General features: G+C 38.7%; 1 long non-coding RNA gene across 1 annotated transcript; it reads left to right on the forward strand.

Annotated features, from left to right (window-relative positions):
* The first annotated feature begins 1,970 nt into the window (after positions 1-1,970).
* LOC134331724 (uncharacterized) lies at positions 1,971-4,244 on the forward strand. The gene is made up of 4 exons (XR_010015161.1): positions 1,971-1,997; positions 2,088-2,201; positions 2,294-2,372; positions 3,201-4,244. It is a non-coding gene; the product is annotated as an uncharacterized LOC134331724 (long non-coding RNA).
* The last annotated feature ends 661 nt before the right edge of the window (positions 4,245-4,905 follow it).

Genomic DNA, 4,905 nt, shown 5'->3' on the forward strand with positions numbered 1-4,905 from the left:
TATTTACCTCTGTGCTAGGTGTATTTAGCTCTGTCCAAGTGAGTGATTTATAATGTATTTATATCTGTGTTTGTAAGTGTTTTGTGGTATATTTATCTCTGTGCTAGGTGTATTTAGCTCTGTCCAAGTGAGTGATTTATAATGTATTTAGATCTGTGTTAGTAAGTGTTTTGTGGTATATTTATCTCTGTGCTAGGTGTATTTAGCTCTGTCCAAGTGAGTGATTCAAAATGTATTTAGATCTGTGTTAGTAAGTGTTTTGTGGTATATGTATCTCTGTGCTAGGTGTATTTAGCTCTGTCCAAGTGAGTGATTTATAATGTATTTAGATCTGTGTTAGTATGTGTTTTGTGGTATATTTATCTCTGTGCTAGGTGTATTTAGCTCTGTCCAAGTGAGTGATTTATAATGTATTTAGATCTGTGTTAGTAAGTGTTTTGTGGTATATTTATCTCTGTGCTAGGTGTATTTAGCTCTGTCCAAGTGAGTGATTTATAATGTATTTAGATCTGTGTTAGTAAGTGTTTTGTGGTATATTTATCTCTGTGCTAGGTGTATTTAGCTCTGTCCAAGTGAGTGATTTATAATGTATTGTAGCGTCGCCACTGGGGGCCGGCACGGGCTTTACCCAGAGAGCCTTGCGGCAGTGGTGTCTAAGCTCACCGTAGCCGTGTATCCCGTTGTTGGGAGTGGGGTGGCTGCGGTGAGGGTTGGGTAAGTAGCTTATATGTTTGTCTGTTGTATGAATGTATGTCTGTATGAATGGGTGTCTGTCCCTAAACCACTGAATGAACTGCCAAAGGCAGCTCACTTGCGGCCCTGACGCTATCCTTCCTACTCGCCGGCGCCACAGTATTTAGATCTGTGTTAGTAAGTGTTTTGTGGTATATTTATCTCCGTGCTAGGTGTATTTAGCTCTGTCCAAGTGAGTGATTCATAATGTATTTAGATCTGTGTTTGTAAGTGTTTTGTTGTATATTTATCTCTGTGCTAGGTGTATTTAGCTCTTCTGGGGGGTATTCCAGAAAGCGGGTTTAACAAACTTTAAACTTAACTCTGAACTCCGAGTTGACTTATCTTGCCGTGTCATAACCAGAGTTTTGGGTTCCAGAAAAGTGGATCAGTGTTAGGTTACTCAATCCTGAGTAGATTGAACCCAGCAGAAGCGCGTTCACGGTTAACTATAAACAGGCATTCTCAATGGAGTGGCGATAAATGGATTCACTATGGATGTGAATGAAAGAAAAAGTAGTCTGTCATACTTTACACCAATAGAATTATTCATTTTAATGTTTGCATGTGCAGATCATGAAAATATTTTAGACGTAAAAGTAATACAGCAGCATCCGTAAAAAAGGACGTTGCAAATGGCAAAAAAAGCTTACAGAGTTAATGCGTGAGTTTAAACATAATTCAACATTTAGCAAAAGGATATGGCAAGATGTTTAATATGTCAGTTGTAATATTTGTCTCGATTTTACACGTTTTTTTCTTTTATTTACTCAATCTAGGTGTAATCCAAGTGGAATCGGATGCACATGGCAGCAGATAAAAATGAAATACAAAAACTGTCTACAGTATGTTCAAGGCATGTTTATTACATGTAAATCATTAGTCTGTAGTGCATAAACTGTGGAATATTAAGAACTGCATTGGTACAGTCTGAACACTTTTATTGCCATCTCTCCAGTGATTGGTCGTGTGGTTTTGAACCTCCTGCAATTGTTAGTGATCTAAACGTCCCTAGATCCTGATGAGTTTAAATTATGTTCTTTAATACAAAAAACACTGCTGAAGGAAGATAAAGAAACCATCTCTGCTGCCTCAGAGTGGGATGATACTGGGAGGCCTACAGAGGTACAGTATATGTTGAACATAGAGCATGGCATTTCATTTGTTCTACAATGATAATGTGTGTGACTGTCCTCTAACAGAATGTAATGGGCAGTTCCGAATCAGATGAGGGACCATCCACATCCAAAGCTCAGCTTAGAACAGTAAAAATGTCTTACCAAATATCTGCAATATTTAGAACACAAAAAGCTATGTTTGATCATAACATGCTATTTTTGTCTCTTTCTTTCAAGTTGGGTGTAACTGATCTATACAAGGTCCATCTGGAGAAACAAATTGCAAAGTGTGATCCTCAGGTGGAGCATATAAAACAGACAAGGCTAGAAATTCAGTTGCTTGAATTTAAGGTGGGTGTCAGTGCTAAGGGTGTATAAATATGAATGTTCTTGCTAAAGAATAAGGACAAGTAAATTAACTTGTTGCATTGTTTTATTTTCAGTGATCATGCACAGAGCCTGACCATTTGGCTTCAATATTTGTAATGTGGGTAGCATCACATAAGATCTTGATGGAGAACAGTAAGTTGCAGAACGTGTATTAAATGTTACACTGTTTTATTTAAAACATTTGTTGAATTTTTTACAGAGGGTATTTTGATTTTGATTAGTGGATATTCTATATTAAGATCTAGCATTTTGTTGGTGAGGGTTTCATCCTGTATTTAGCTATGTGCTGTTGGGTTTTTATGATATATTTAAGTGTGAATCTTTATCTCTGCTGTTGAGGGTATCATAATGTGTTTCTTTGCTGTTGAGTGTTTTGAGTGAATGACTCATGGTGTGATCAGCTATGTACTGGTGAGTGTTTCATGCTGTATTAAGCTCTGTGCTCGTGAGTGTAGTAATATTACATTTGTAATGTGCTTTATGTTGTACTTAGCATGGTGCTGGAAATGTTTCATAGTCTAATCAGCTCCATGCTAAGTGGTAAATGGTTTGTTGGTTAAACTGGTAAGTGGTTCATGTTAAGTTCTTCTGTGGTGTTGCATGGCTTGTTTAGCTCTTCTGTTTTTTGTTTTTTTGTTTTTTTTAGCTTTATGCTGGTTTCACAGTGTGCTTAACTCTATGCTGCTGATTGTTTAGCTCTGTTCTTGTAAGGGTTTTATGGTGTATTTAGCTCTGTAATGGTTAGTGTTTAGCAGTGTATTTATGTCTGTGCTAATAAAAGTTTTTGGCATTGTTATCTCTGTGCTGGTTAATGTTTTATAGCTTATTTAGTTTTATGCCAGCTTTGTTGTGATTGTTTGTGTTGTACTCTTAAGACTATATAAAAGTAAGTTTATATACTTTAACACCATCATCCCCTCCAGACTGATGTGCAAATTGCCTTATCACTCTTGCCTATAGATCAAAGACTTCCTGACGGGATGCAGACAGAGGCTTTAAGTAGGACCCCACACCTCTACATCCATCAGCCTTAGCACAAGCTCTCCTCAGGGCTGTGTGCTGAGTCCCCTGCGCTACACCCTGTATACTTACGACTGCACCACTGCTCACACCAGCAACACCATCATTAAATTTGCAGACGACACCACCATAGTGGGGCTTATCTCAGGAGCCGATGAGACCGCCTACCGGGACGAAGTGGAGCGGTTGTCGTTGTGGTGTAAGGACAACAATCTGCTTCTGAACACGGCAAAGACAAAGGAGCTGGTAATTGATTTTAGGAAGGTGAGGAGCGTCGTTCAACCCATAACCATTAATGGGGACTGTGTAGAAAGGGTCACATATTTTTGCTTCTTGGGTATTCACATCGAGGAGGACCTAACCTGGGGTGTGAACATCACAGAACTAACAAAACACAGCAGAGACTCTCTTTCTAAGGACCCTCAGGATAAATAACATTGATCAGAGACTGCTGGTGTCTTTCTACCATTCAACCATAGAGAGCATCCTCACTCACGGCCTCTGTGTGTGGTTCTCCAGTTGCACTGCGGCACACAAAAAAGAAATACAGAGGATTGTGAGGTCTGCGGAGAAAATCATCGGATGCTCTCTACCCATCCTGGAGGACCTACACAGGTCTCGTTGCCTTCAAAAAACTCACAAAAATGTAATGGACAAGTCTCACCCCGGCCACCATCTGTTTGAGTTGTTACCATCAGGCAGACGGTATAGAACAAACCGGCTCAAAAATAGCTTCTACCCCACAGCGGTACAAACCCTAAATACTTCTATATAAGGTGATTTCACTAAACACATGGGACTGTGCAATTTCAAGCAATGTGTACAATGTTTACAAATGGCAGTGTGCAATTTCCACTAGCTTGTTACTGACAGAAGGTCTATGTGTGTGTTACTGTTATTCTTTTTATTGTAAATTTTGCGAATGCAAATTTTGGATTTTGTAAATACTATTTTTTTTATTTTATTTGTAACACTGTAGAGTATTGCACCTTAATTTCATTATACCTGGTATAATGACAATAAAGGTTTTCTGATTCTGAAGTGTGTCATGTGATAATATTTGTACTGGTTTCATTGTCTATTCAGCCCTGTGTTTTAGCTTTGTGATTACTGTATTCAAGTTTGTTTGTGTTTTAGCTCAGTTTTGTGGTGTGTTCAGCTCTTTCACATATTCAGCATTCTTCCAGTTCAGGGGTGTCCAAACGTTTTTTAAGGAGAGCCAAATTTGATCATGTGAAAGTGCCCGAGGGCCAACAGTCCCTGATGACATTATTTTAAACAATAAAATATGCATATACACTGATCAGCCATAACATTAAAACCACCTCCTTGTTTCTACACTCACTTATCAGCTCCACTTACCATATAGAAGCACATTGTAGTTCTACAATTACTGACTGTAGTCCATCTGTTTCTCTACATACCTTTTTAGCCTGCATGTAACTCCGTATTGTAGTGCTTGACAAAGGTTTGCCAAAGTAATCCCTCGCCCATGTGGTTATATCAGCTATTGTTGAGTGGTGGTTCTTTATGCAGTGCTGTCTGAGGGATGAAAGATCACGGGTGTTCAGCTTCAGCTTGCGCTCTTGGCCTTTACACACTGAAATTCCTCCTGATTCCTTGAATTGTTTAATGATATTATGCA

This window comes from Trichomycterus rosablanca, chromosome 17 (genome assembly GCF_030014385.1).
Source record: "Trichomycterus rosablanca isolate fTriRos1 chromosome 17, fTriRos1.hap1, whole genome shotgun sequence".
NCBI lineage: Eukaryota > Metazoa > Chordata > Actinopteri > Siluriformes > Trichomycteridae > Trichomycterus > Trichomycterus rosablanca.